Source organism: Ochotona princeps, chromosome 23 (genome assembly GCF_030435755.1).
Source record: "Ochotona princeps isolate mOchPri1 chromosome 23, mOchPri1.hap1, whole genome shotgun sequence".
NCBI classification, from domain to species: Eukaryota; Metazoa; Chordata; class Mammalia; order Lagomorpha; family Ochotonidae; genus Ochotona; species Ochotona princeps.
The window spans coordinates 25407978-25422910 of NC_080854.1; positions in this window are offsets into that span (position 1 = coordinate 25407978).

Sequence of the window (14933 nt, forward strand, 5' to 3'; positions counted from 1 at the left end):
TTACCTTTTCCAATAGCCCAGGTTAAGTTTAAGGTTATCAATAGAAATTATATTTTCAAGTAAAAAATGCCAAATACAATGGCAAAAAGAAGCAAGAAAATCAAACTTGAGTGTACTGTGGTATAAATGCATTGTAAAAATTGATTCTGATGTCTACATGATCCTCAATGATCGCAGAGGAAATGCATGAGGAGAGAGAACAGCTTGGGATACGAGAGAATTAATTTAGTTAGCTGGCATTTAATTTTCCCCCTTGAATGTTTCAGTATCTTTTAACACAGTAATTTGTAATCTTAGTTTAAACACTTTCAGTTTTGAAGCCCTAATTATAGTTTATGTAATTCATGTTTTTCAAAGAACAGTGTTTCTTTTTGCATAGAAACATTTGTGTATTTCTCTCAGATTTTCAAGTATTTTAGCGCTGGTTATGAGGAAAAACTCCTAGCCTTGTAATAGTCACGTTAAAGGGGATGTAAACTATATTGGAAGTTAAAATAACTAATTTTGAAATTTACCTGCATTTCCAGTGCCTTTCGACAAATGTAAAATATATGTTTAAATACGAATCTATGGCTTGAAGGCATGAAAGCAGCATAATCACAGCCACATTGTATTAAATTTGGAAATCATAGTGATTATGGATATTTGACAACCTGAAAATTGCCTATTCCTTATAATTTCCTTCTACAATTTTCATGAAGGTAAAATCCCTAATCTGTTTTCTGACACTTTACTAGGAAAGTTTTTATCCTTTGTCAAGAGATTTGTGCATGCTTGCCCCTATTCATGCTGTCAAGAACAATGAAGACTTCTGGAAATCACAAAAGTGGCAACCAACAGGGGAGGGAGAAAACATAAGTCCCCTTGTCCTTAGGTTGACCAAAGGTAGGCCTCTGTCCCTTGCAGGGAAATATGGTTTGTTTATAAACCTTTCTGTCAAGTGAAAAGATACCAAATTTCATTTTCTATGGCAATTTTCATGGATGAGCCATTCCAAAGTGTTAGTAAACCAATTGAAAAAAATGCTTATACAAATAGGGAGTGCCTTGTGAAGATTTTCTGGAGTCTTCAAAGAAAAATAAATAGATTACATCTTATTCTTGATTGCAGTAACAGCTGATTACTAAGTTGATAGCATTTAAAATATTAATACCATAGTTTTTTCAGTAGCACCATAATAAACATCTCTTATATGCACATGGAGATAGACGTATGTGCTACATGCACATGGGTTATATGTATAAAATTGTGTCATTGAAAGACAAATGTGCGTCAAGTCCGAATCGATATTTGTGCCAAGGGATTACAACTGTGACCCGACCAGAACTCAGCCCCCTTCCAGTTCCTGCGCCCCTTAGTGGTAGGCTCCACGCAGCCAAGGCCTCCCCCACGTTCCCCAACCAGGCCTGTTGCCAGCCAGTGTTAAGTATGCCAGAGGTTATGCACCATGCCGGATTAGACCACAACACAGTTTGGTGCTCCGGAGGACCAGGATAGATGTGGGACGGCTCGGCTAGGCCTCAACCCCAACTGAGCCTTGTATGAGATATACGTGGGTATGGATGAGCCACGGCTCATCCATACCCACGTATGTACTTACAAACTGTTTAGTTTACAAATCCATGTGGAAAAGACCCTAGGATATTAGGTACATGAGGGCATGGATGCTATAGCCAGATGGTTTCAGTTTTAATTCACCCCTGGGTCTTACTGAACGAGCATTCTGTAAGACTCAGTTTACTTGCAAAGGGGAGATCCATAAACTGAGCTGATATTTGTAACACAGTTAGCTCCTGGCACATGATAGGCAGGGCATAAGTTATAAGATGCTCAATGCATATTTCAAGAAAGGATTATGATTTCAGTAGATGGAGAGATCACTTGCATATATTTAGAATGGCACATGGTACACAGAGAAGACAAAATTGGAGTTGGGTCTTGAAGGCAGAAGAAAAGCAGAAAGTGAAGACTGGGTAGATAGGGTAAAATACGATGCAGGCTTGGTGCTGTGGTACAGGTCCTTTTATACCTTTTCAGTGGCAAACATGTAAGGAAGAGGAGCAAAGTGAGATTGAATCTGTATATACTATCTCTGCAGCATGAATTATCTAAGAATGGAACAGCCAGTGAAACTCAGAGGGCTCAGGGATGAACGAAATGGATATGGTCATATTTAGCTTCCCCTTTATCTAAGGGGACAGGTAACTGGGTTTACCAGACAGTTTTGATGTTCACTGATCACAGATGTCAGCTTTCAGTTTCAGGAAGATCAATCCACATTGGAACAAGACCAGCTGTTTGCCTCACATCCTCTGCTAAAACACCAATGAGCCATGAAACTGGCACCCATCAATAGACAAGCTGGGCACACCAGTCCCCATTATGGCAAAGGCCTTATTTTCTGTTCATCCCACATGACTTTTTCTCCTGCCTCATTTCCTGCTACCTAATTAGCATCTGGTTGCCTGCATTTGGCTTGCAGCTTTTGGCCCCAGTTATCACCTCTTCCTCCTCATTCTCAGTGCCCTCTCTGGCGCAGTTGGTTTGGATTTGTTCCAGGTCAGAATTCTGTCCGGTTGAGCTCTCATCTGTAGATCCCTACCACACAGGCTTATCTCAGCCCTCTTATGATGGAGTCCAAATCCAGCAGCTGTGAGTAAGTAAATTGAAATCCAGGGGTCCAGCTTACCTCAGATGCTAACTAGCAGGGTTTAGACTTGAGGTAAGAGTCCGATCAAGAAGGCTAGAGCTCACAGCACAGTGCCAGTATGGAAAAGGAGGTAGGACTCCAACTAGAAATTGAGATGAAGCCTTGATTCTTGGTGATCATGACAGAGGGCCCAGGGAGTTGCATATTATGAGCCTGCAATAAGTGCTCACTGTTTGAGGCAATACATCCCCAACCCTCTTCCACTATCTGCATCGTTTAAGGAATGTCCACATTTCTTTCTGGCACTTAGAAGGACTGAAGCATTTTCCTGGACAACTGAAAGGATTTGCAGAGGTGGGACAGTTTATAAACAAAAATGTGGAGGCATGTATTTTTCTATGTGCTTCTGAGAAATGCATAGAATAGTAGCATAGAGTGGAGCTGGTTCCTACCTGGAGATAAGTTCAGGGTCAGCCGCAGAAGGTATTTGATACTGATTGGTTGGCAGTGACATTTGAGGTGAATTAAGGCAAACGAGGAAGAGCAGAGTCCAATCAAGGCCATCTTGTTCACAAGATAGCACTCTCATGTTCCAGCTTCTCAGTGTCTCAAGTTTCTATATGTGTGCAAGAAATATTTGTGTACTGCAAGAATAGTTACAGATAGACTCCCTGAGTTAGGGGGGAAATTGTTCAACTGATTTAACCCTTGTTTCTATCCAGCAGCTTGTCTGAATATCTCTTGTTATGTGGAAAATTCAGCCTCTATCTAGCCAGGATGTTTGGTAGTTGGGCATTTTATTAGCAATAAAAAAGTGTCTGCATATACAGGATTGAAATGAGAACTGTAGTTCTTTTTTCTGTTGCATTTAGTGAACACGTGTTAGCCATCAGCCTCTGGATTTGGTAAAATAGTTGTCTCAGAATCTGCTTACCTAATAGGCTTAACCAGGGACCTTGTCACACCTTCCATTAGTGCCTGCAATTGTATTTGTAGTATTTGTGGCACCAGAAGTTAGGTATAAAAATCCTTGATGAGGCTAACCCTGATCGCTCATGCTTCATGCAGTCCTGACCAGAATAGGTGTTCTGTAGTCATCTGCTACACAATCTTCTATTGATATTCTAGTGTGTAACAGGCACTATTATATATAAGGATGTTATAGAAGTAGAATGAAACGGATGGAGATTGCCTTTTCTGGAGTTTTCATTAATTTAGAGGAGAGAGACACTTTTAACTGACACTGAAATATGTCAGTGATTATACATGTAGTATAATCAAACAGGAATACTGGTTAAGGGGAGGGGGCTAAGGAATGCTACTTTCTATATAGTGTTGAATCGGGATTCAACATGGGATGACATTTGAGTAGAGTAGCATAAAGTTAAAAAGAAGTACGGAAAGCTACCTGAAAATTTTTGGAAGAAAAAATTCCAGAACGACATGAACAATGTTTGAGCAAAGTTGAATTCCCTATTTTATGGATGTTTACTTATGTTTTAAAGGATAGGAATGGAAAAACAGATGGAGATGGGAGGGAGATATTGCATTGGTTTCCCACCCAAGTCCTTGGGCCACCATGTACTGCCTCCCGGAGTGTTCATTTATGGGAATCTGAAATTGAAAGCAGAGTAAGGTTTTGGCATGGGCTCCCCAAGTGCCAAATACTCAATCTGCATTTATTGTTCTTAAGGGAATTATGTTAAATACTGGGGACCTCAACATCTAAAGATTTCCCAAACTCAACAGATAAAAAGTTTATTGTTTGACTTACAAGATCACATTTTCTTTGACATGGAAATAAAATTGTCATGATTGGGTACACTTGGAGGCCATATGAATTTTTTTAGCATATGAAGCCAACGTAGTGCTGCATGTTAAACCACTGATTTGATGCTAATGTGAGTCCTGCCTACCGTATTTCTGATTCAGTTTCCTGTGAATGAACCTGGGAAGCAACAGATGTGGCCAGGTGCTTGGTCCCTTACTTCCCATGTGGGAACCCTGAGTGAAATTTGTGGTTCGTGGATTTTGATCCAATCCTGGCTCTTTTGGCCATTTGGGGAGTGAATGAACCAATAGAAATCTTTCCTTTTCCCTCCCTCCCTTCCTTCCTTCCTTCCTTCCTTCCTTCCTTCCTTCACATACTCCTTCCTTCCCTCATTCCTTTCTTCCTCTCATTCTCTCATCTCCATCTCTCCTTCCCATCCGTTGGCCCTCTCTATCACTCTTTCACATAAATAAGTATAACACTCTTTTAACATGAATGAGTAAATGAATTTTTTTTTAAAGATTTATTCATTTTTTATTACAGCCAGATATACACAGAGGAGGAGAGACAGAGAGGAAGATCTTCCGTCCAATAATTCACTCCCCAAGTGAGCCGCAACGGGTCGGTGTGCGCTGATTCGAAGCCAGGAACCTGGAACCTCCTCCGGGTCTCCCACGCGGGTGCAGTGTCCCAATGCATTGGGCCGTCCTCAACTGCTTTCCCAGGCCACAGGCAGGGAGCTGGATGGGAAGTGGAGCTGTTGGGATTAGAACCGGCGTCCATATGGGATCCTGGGGCTTTCAAGGCGAGGACTTTAGCCACTACAATCACCTCACCAAATTCCTAGGACCTTGAGAATTGAGAGATCTGATTATTTTAGCTTCATCTGCTTCATAGCACAGCCACCTCTGGACACATTATTCATTTAAGAGGAAAAGAAATCATTACTCTTTCTATTGTCTCGTGTATTTATGACCTAATAAGGAAATGGCAGTTTGAGGTTAGCAAAGTGGTTTTTCTAGGCAAGCAGCTAATTAATAATTGTACAATTCCATCCTGACACACAAAAAAATCAGGCCATTTTGGTGGTATGGATGAAGTACTAGGTAAAAGTTAAGGTTTCTAATTTTAGTTCTGTTAGTTTCTAGCTGTGGGAACAATGTCCAATGAACCAATCTGCCTCTTTTTCCCTTTTTTCTTTGAAAGTATTACATTACAGTAGAGCTTCACCCACTGTGTTTAAGAGAATTACTGCATTTAAATACAGCCTCCTCTCTGCTTTCCTTGGTTTTCATAAAATCATTCAAAATGTTTAGTTAGTTAAATTTATTTACTTGTTTTCACTTAAAGGGTGGAGAACGGAGACAAAGCAAGGGGGAATCTTCCCTTTGCTGGCTCACTCCCCAAGTGCCACAGCCATAATAAACTGAAGCCAGTAACCTGGAATCCAGGTTGAGCCCCTTCCCTGCCTCCCATTTAGGTTGCTTGAGCAGCAGCCACTTTCTCCCAGCATATCTGTCAGCAAGGAAGCTGGGTCAAAAGTACAGCCTGAAGTAGAAGCAGGCACTCTGGTATCGGATGGCATCTTGACCATTGAATTTATCCCTTGTTAAATCTATTTAAAGTGAATTTATCAAATCACTTTTGATAGTGGAAATGATCATTGATATTAGAAGCCTGGCAAATAGATTTGATAAATCATCAACAATAATTTTGTCAAATATTAATGGACTCTGGTTTCCATTTCTAGCTTGAATATATTTTCTTTTTTTTCTTTTTTTATTTATTTTTTTAATTCATTAATTACATTGTATTATGTGACACAGTTTCATAGGTACTTGTATTCTCCCCACCCCTCCCCAAACCCTCCCACCATGGTGGATTCCTCCACCTTGTTGCATAACCACAGTTCAAGTTCAGTTGAGATTCCCCCATTGCAAGCATATACCAAACATAGAGTCCAGCATCTTATTGTCCAGTCAAGTTCAATGGCTTCTTAGGTATACCCTTTCTGGTCTGAAGACAGAGCCAGCAGAGTATCATCCCAGTCAATTGAAAGCTCCAACATACCATCAGCAACAATTTACATCATTATGGAATTAATTGACATAGTAATGAGTAACCAATATGTTAAAAGTAAATGCGAGTTCTTCACCACCTTCTGTGACCACCTCATTGACATTTCAATTTTAGTTTATATACAACATATAACATTCATAACTTAATATGTTATACATAACATCATATCATCTTAAATTAAGGCAAACATGTGGTATTTAACCTTTTGGGATTGGCTCATTTCCCTTAGCATTATGGTTTCCAGTTTGGCCCATTTGGCCACAAAGAACTGCATTTTGTTTTTGAATATATTTTCATACCAGGGACTTCCTGTTCATATTTTAATGAGATGGCTATAAAGTATCAGGCTGTTTTAAGTCATATTTATACCAAGTTAAACATTTAAATGATATGATCAATTTTATAATAGAGCTGTAAATAATATTGGTTAACAAAATATCACTGCTGTGGAACACTACTTAATGTCATGTCTGTATGTCAAAATGACTGTGTACAGCAATGGATGTGCGTTCAAAGAGGCTGAGGAATCACTGGAGAGTCAAATTTTTCCTCTTCAATTTCTATTTAAAGCAGCAGCTACAAATAACAGCCCACAGAAAATCTGGCCCATTTCCTGTTTTTGCAAACAAAGTTTTATTGAGACATAGCCAAGATACATTTTTAAAATAAATCATGTAGGATTTCTCTTTCACTAGTATTGCAAAGTAGTTTTGAAGAATATGGCAAGTTTTGTAAAAAAATATTTACTATCAGGTTATTTATAGAAGCAGGTCGACTTCATTAAACCCAGTGGATTTTTTTTTTACCATCATTGAAACTTCTGTGCCGAATACTAGCAGATACCTACTAATAACAAAACAAGTGCAAGCAATCTGTGTACACCTGGATGTCTGAGAGATTTCTCAGACTCAATATGTGCAATATGATATATCTGATATTCAAGCCCAAATCATTTTTTAAAAATCTATGGTTGGTGATATTCTTTTCACCTCTAGGTTGTGAAACCTCAGAGTGGCCTATTTCTCCTTTATTTTTACACACCTACATTCAGATTCCTAGGAATCTCTTGTCTGCATCTTCCAAGTAGATTGTGAGTGTGAGCAATTTGGATTCCATCATCCATGCTACGATGCTTTTCAAACCACCATCATGGGATGCCTTACCATTGCCTATTGGTTTCCATAACTGTCCTTGCCTTTCTCCTATTTTAGCGTGACACCAAACCAAGTCATGTCACTTCTCTCCACCAGATCTTCTACTCTATTGAGAATAAAATCCAGAGTGTTTTATAAGGGTCGGATAGGCCCAGTAGGGGTGGTTCCTGGTATGTCTTGCTGCAGAGTGAGACTTTCTGCTGGGTTACTCTCCAAATAGCTGCAACAGACAGATTGAAGCTTGGAACCAGGAGCTTCAGTTTGGATTCTCACATGGGTGTAGGACCCAAATACTTGGGCCATCTTTGGCTACTTTCCCAGGCATATTAGCAGGGAACTGGATCCCAGGTAGAGCAGCTAGGACTCAAACTGCTGCCTGTGCTACATGCTTTGTGCTGCAAGGAGCGTCTAACCCTGCTGCATACAATGTCAGGCTTCATTTTTTTCTTCCTGAATTAGCATCTTTCTGTCACTTTTAAAAAACATACTCTGGCTAATATTTTTGGCTTAGCATGTACGAGCTGCCACCTGAAGTCTTGGCATCCCATGTGGACACTGGTTCATATCCCGGCTGCTGCGCTTCTGATCCATGTCCCCAGTAATGTACCTTGGAAAGCAGTGGAAGTTGGCCCAAGAGCTTGAGATAACTGAAAGAAGTTCCTGGCTTCAGACTGGCCCAGCTTTGGCTCTTGTGGCCAGCAGCAGAGTGAACCAGCAGATAAAAGTCCTTTCCCTCTCTGTGTGTGTGTCTCTCTCTCTTTCAAATTAATGATTGAGTCTTTAAAATCTATCCTAATAATATTGGCTGTGAGGTTTCTGAATTTCTGAACATGGGCAGGATTATTTCCTTATCTTTTCCATGTCACCATCTAGGATCTGAATGAGGCACCGGTGGAAGTACCTCTTTAAGGCATCATCACCATTTACTAGAAATTAGTTGTCCTCAACGCCAATAATGTATGCAAATCTGTCTGCAATTTGATAGCAGCTGCCTTTTTTCTCTCCCAGAAAACTATTTTATGGTTTCATTGAGCAGTCATCGCTAATTGACTATCCCTTCTTCTGCCTCCAGGGGAGCTACTGCACAGTTTTGTGTATACCAACAGAATGTCTGTCAAAATCTAACATTTCCCAGCATTTCTCCCATTTTCCATAATTATGTATCTATTTGATCTAACATAAAAACCATGGCAAAATGTACATTTCTGTGATTTTTTTTTTACTTAAACTCTTGCTTTCCTCTTTGTTTTCCTTTCTGTTTCTGAAGACCACAGACAGCCATGTTGCTTAATCCTGGTGGAAATCCATGAGTGTGAGGGCTCAGCAGAACTCCTCCATCTAATCGAAAACCCCTGTACCTCCCTGAAATTTAAGAGCTTCTCCAAGAAGAGAGTAGAAAAATATTAAGACCACTGTAATGGCAAAAAAACTAACTCTTGATTTCTTCACAACATCAATTTTTTCTTTTCCTAAACATTTCCCCTATGAGGAAATGGCACCATTATTTTCCCATTTGTTTGGTTTTTGGTTCCTCTCTTCTTTACACGACCATACAATGTATATGGCACTTTTCTTGGCCTTGTTTTCAATATAAATCTTGAAGCTGTTTACTTACCTTCCTTCAACTTTGCTCCAGCTCTCAGCACCTATAGCCCAGATGACTGTGCTAACATCTGATTTGGACTCTGCCGTTTAACACTTTCCATTGGAGCAGTTTGCCTTATAGTGTACATCTGATATTGCCACTGTTATGAATTGAAGGCACCTGTAATTGCACTTAGTCTAGAATTGTTGAGTTTAATAGCCCTTGCCAATCCCAATACACTCACTGCCTGCTGTTTTCTCCCTTAACTGTACTGGATTCAAGTCTGTTCTGCAAACACTACAAGGTCTATATGACTTCAGGGCCTTTGCAAAAGTAAATACAATAAAAAAAATTTTTTTGCAATGCCTTTGGAAATCCTCCTTTTTACAGTGTTTGCATCTACCGTTTTTCCTCCTCTTTTTTGCTTTGACTAAATATTTCCTCCTCAGACAAGTCTTCCTACCTTGCCTTTATGTCTTCTGCCTTCAACCCAGAATCTTTGTCACAAGAACCTGATTATTTCTTTCCTATCACTTAAGCAATTTAAACTTATAGCATTATTTTTTTTATCATTTTTGCTATGTACTTTTTTCATTGTATGGAAAATTATCTGTGAGGACAGTTGGTTTACTATGTCAGCCATGTTTTCAATGTAAAGATTGACAATTGTATCTAATAATTAACAGATATTTTAATGAACATATAAATTCGTTAAATACAAATTTTTTCAGAAACGTTTTTGCTGGTTATTTGTATAAAAGTTGTATCTGAGACTCAAGCAGCTGTCTGTGGGCTTCACAAACTTAATATATAGCATCCCACTATTAGTACAATTTATTCTAAATTTTGTGTATTGATCCTGTTAGTGTTGAATTGGAACTTTTAAATCAAGGAAACAAAGGAATGGATTTTTTCCTTAATTTCATTTGTATTTAGTTGCATTTGTACTTTTTATTGAAAATCAAATGCATGTTGTTCCACGTAATATTTGACTACTTGTATATACTCAGCTCTTCTTGTAGCTCTTGCAGTATATTTTCTGTAAAATCATTTAAGGCTGATTTTCCATTTTAATAGTTGCTCTTATTTTGTGAAGTTTATTTCTGGATTCCAGGATTGTTCTTTTAACTTCCGAAGTTGCTTTAGTTACAATGATTATGAACTGTCCAGTATTCCGATGATTGCTGCGTCCCTTGCTTTTGCTATTTACAAATGCCATTGTGACCACAGTTATCAAGTTAACTCAGTGACAGGTAATTTCACCTACATTTAAATTCACATCGCCAGATTGAGGACATGGTTCTGGATTGCATATTATGGGGTATTATGCAGATAGTTCAGTGTTCAAATATTCTTACTTCTTTATTATATAGATTTCACTAGTACAATTAATTCATTTCATGCTTAATATTTCATTAGTTTGTGTATTTGAGTAGGTGTGGTTTGAGAGGAACAGTTGTAATCCTTGTGTTAAAGTGATTTCAGCTCAGAATCTGTCCCCTATAATATAGTCAATTAATCTTCATTGAAGAAGTCGACGCCAGAATCTCCTATTTACTAAGATGCTACTGCTACTACAGCTGTTGCTTCTGTCACCAGCAGCAGCAACAACAAAAATCCAACATTAGAGATCACTTCAGATCATTGCACTGTTCCTGTCTTTTCTAACCTAAGGATAATATCAGAGAAAACAGTATGCAGGTTTCTTCATCATTTGATTGTAACCTCAGTCCTGTTTGCCTGAGATTCTCTGTTAATAGTGACATGTCTGTACGTCACCTGTGAAGAACCAGTCTGAGAATTGATAGATCTGAACGAGAGGGGTAGCCAATTAGGGAATGGCCTCCAGCAACTGCTGATTCTGTAGAAGATGTGCCTTTGAACTCTGGAGTTGAACTAAAGGGCACAGCTGTTACACCTATCACAAAGAACAAGGTTACACCTGTGGGTTGACTCAACAGCTGTATTTTCTCAGCTCAAATAATAGAGTAGTTTAATGATAGCTAATACTATGCTCATATTAATTAAGTAATCTTGACTTCAATTATTTAGATAACTCAGAGTGGGGAATTATATTCAAAGTTAAGGTACTAATTTCAGAAACAGAGATGTTGTCTTAAAGGATCCCTATCATGAGATAACTCATGGGAAATTTAGCACTAAACGACTGAAGAGTTTAATGGCAGAAGAAACGATCATCAGATCCAGGTGTTGTAAGTTTAAAGCCAGGGATCTAACATCAAGTTTTAAAAGACGATACAAAGAACATGTCATACACAAGGCTGTAGACATCTTTCTGTGAGAAATTGTTTTCTAATGACCTGTTGCAGTCCAAACTTGGTTCTGAACTGATGCCTTGCAAAAGGAACAGGTGAAAGATTGCCAAACTGATCCTAAAACATCACTATTAAAATTTCTGCCATAACAGAGATCATCTTATGATTGTGTAAGGTTTGTGTGCTAACATCAGATATTTGTTATGGAAAATTATCTCATACTTTCTAAGGCTTCGTACATTGTTCACAAGGTGATCAGAATTAATTTATCTTTTTTGCTTAAGAGTGCTAAAATTAAAGTAAATGTGTTTCTAATTATTATTGAAGAATTATCCTAATTGTTCTAATTGCATAACAATTTTAATATTTTTTAGTAATTATAATTTTTCTAACATTTAAATTCACTGACATTGTCTTGCTGTTGATCCCCCATGACCTAGAAATACTTAGCAAAAGTATTTGTCATGTAAAGAAGCTAGCTATTCCATGATTTTGTCATGTTCTCTTTCCTTGATGATTTGGGCCAGGTCCTTGGAAGTATAATTTAATCAGCCAAATGATGAAAATAGTGAACGTAAAAATAAATGTTTCATTGCTTTTTGCAACTTAAAATGCCCACTTTATTTATTTGAAACGGTGACATAGTTTTATAGCAATTGTAGTTACTAGTCACAAAACACCTGACCATACTCATGAGAACAAAGCTCCAATATCATAACTAGCTCAATAAAACTACTTCAGCATTTTCTGAGAAAGAAATGAAAACTGGTTCTGCCCACAATTTTAAAAAAAAAATCTTGGGTATGTAGATGTTCAACAGACTCAACTGTCATTTTTCTTAAATGTTGAAAGTTGAATTTTTAATTTAGTTACCATGTGAACTCTGGTAGCATTCTATAAAGTGTAAAGCTTTGTTAGAGTCCCAATAGAAAAGAGATGACACAATCAATTGGGTCATTGAGAAGAATTCAATAAAGAGGATAGTTTGAAAGTTATGGACAGGATTTAAGCATTGCACTGAGGCACGTTGCAGCTCTCTGGGACTAGCAACACAGAGGGGAAACGTGGTTCCTGACACAAGGAAATAATTGTATTCACCTTCCCTGGAGTTGTACCCTTTAACAGTGACCTCCCAAGGAGGGAGTGTGAAGAATAAACAGCAGCCCTTCACATTTTCTGCACCCTTGGATCTCCTGAGTCTCCTCCAGTTAGCCAAATTCAAGGGCAATCTAGAGGGCCAGGGGTACTCCTGCTGCAGTTCATGCTGTTCTACTTTACTCCCAGAGTTCAACGGAGAAAGAATGAAATGAAATCCTAGAAAGAAAGAGAACACAGCTAGCATGTGTGCCCAAATGGATCATATAGAAAATATTTAGTAAACATCTACTATATGCTATATACTATACTGCTTAGTCACTAGGGATACAGGGGATATGAACAGAAACAGAAAATAATTTCTAGGAATGAAAAACAGAAAAGTTTGTTTCCTTTCTTATATCTTGAGATTCAGAGATTTAAAAAGGACTAAGGAAAACAAAGGAATAAATCCACTGTAACAGTACAGACATTATTAAGTATAAAATATTTATTTGCAGAAAAGATACAGTAAGAACTATTCTTCATCTCATCTTCCATATGGCCTGAGAGATAAAGACTTGTAAAATTTATTGTGTTCCAAAAATTCCTGTAAGCCCAAGTTATATGAGGAGGCACAGGGAATTGATTCATGCTTAATAAACCCTGCAATTAATAAAACCTTGTTCCTAGTCTACTCCCAACTCTAGGGAGTTCTTGGTGTTTTATAGCCCCTGTCTTAGAAGCATTATAAACCCTCTGTGTTAGAAGGAATGGAACAAGTGTGCTAGTGGGCTGGGTATTCTTTGGGTCCAAATCCAAGCCTTTTATTCTTTAAACAGTGATTCAGTGATTTTTGGCCCCCTCATTTCTAATGGAAATCACTCCTTTCTGTTCTAAATGATGACTTAGGTGTAGCTTTTCTCTGCCTTCTGCGGTAGATGATATCATAATTTTTTCAGTGATTATTGTTCTTTGGTAGTTCAAGGAATATTAACTAAAGTCTTTAATTTAGTTTGATTGGAAAACTTCCTAAATCTCTATTCAACCGTACGTTTGATCCATGACAAACTGTTCTGTGACACAAATAATAAACTGAGCTTGTCAGACTATGGTGATAAAAGTGACCCAGTTAATAATCGATTGTTTCCTTATTCTACTTTCAGTTATCTAAAAATAGACCTGGTTGCTTATGCACGTGTTATTTCTGTAGCCATTGATTTTTACAGATTCATAAAGCCATAGTGGATTTCTTTTAGACGGTTTCTTATCTAGTGCTTGGTAGATTTGTCATTAAGGCTGGCAGTGGAAGTGAGAGGTTGCATAGCATACTATTCCCAGATGGGCTGGGGCCAAGCTTTCTCACAAGACACCTTTCTGTTTCACTTCTTAAAACTCCTGACAGATGGCAAAATGGTCCTGGACAGGAAATGAGATAATCAAGTGTAACTTAGATCTCAGATGGGATTTCCTGACGCTCGGAGATTTTCCTGGACATCTGTTCATATCCTTCATAGCCAGTAAAGGCCAAAGCAGGCCTCAATCAAGTTGAGGGAAATTCGCTGCCCATGATTGCCAGAACCCACTTCTCACTCCCATCTTTTCATACGTGCATTAATTTCTATGCTGCTGGTGTAGACATGGAATAGACTTTTGTCTTATTTCAAATACTCACCTCTCAAAAGATCTGCAGGAATAGTAGAGCTGGGGAATTTGGGAAGTTGCAAGCCATATTGTAATGGAAATAGTTGTAATGGAAATAGTTCTTGGTTCTTCCATTTCCAAAAAGTTCACAGTGAACTTCCTTATGTACTCTAATAGTTTCTCAATGTTATATTGGTTGGGACTTCTCATACTGACTTCTGTGTTCTTAGGATCTTGTGTCCTGCTGTAACTACCTTATGAAGATTCTTGCTCATAGACAGATATTTCTCTGTCACCAATAAGTGGAGTGTTATTAGTAGGATAACAGCATCTTTCACTTTGTTATGATGTGGAAAATATCACCTAGCAAGATAACCTAGCATCTTCTTTTCTTCTGAAACTTTGTGATTCAGACGACAGATTCAGCTTACATAATAAAACAATTATGAACTTGGCAGCTGTGCTTCCTCAATGATGCAGGTGCATTGTTTTAGCTGACAGTGTCATTTGAAATCCTGAACATGTACACAGTTCTTTGGTGAGTTAAAGACAGTCTTACTAAGGTATGGGGATGAAATGAGAAAGAATAAGTACTAGGCTTATGTGTCTTCAGTTGTTTTTTCATTTGATTTCTGGACCTTGAAGAATCTCAAAATACAGGAGAAATTATTTTCCTTAAAAACTTGAGAACATTTATTTT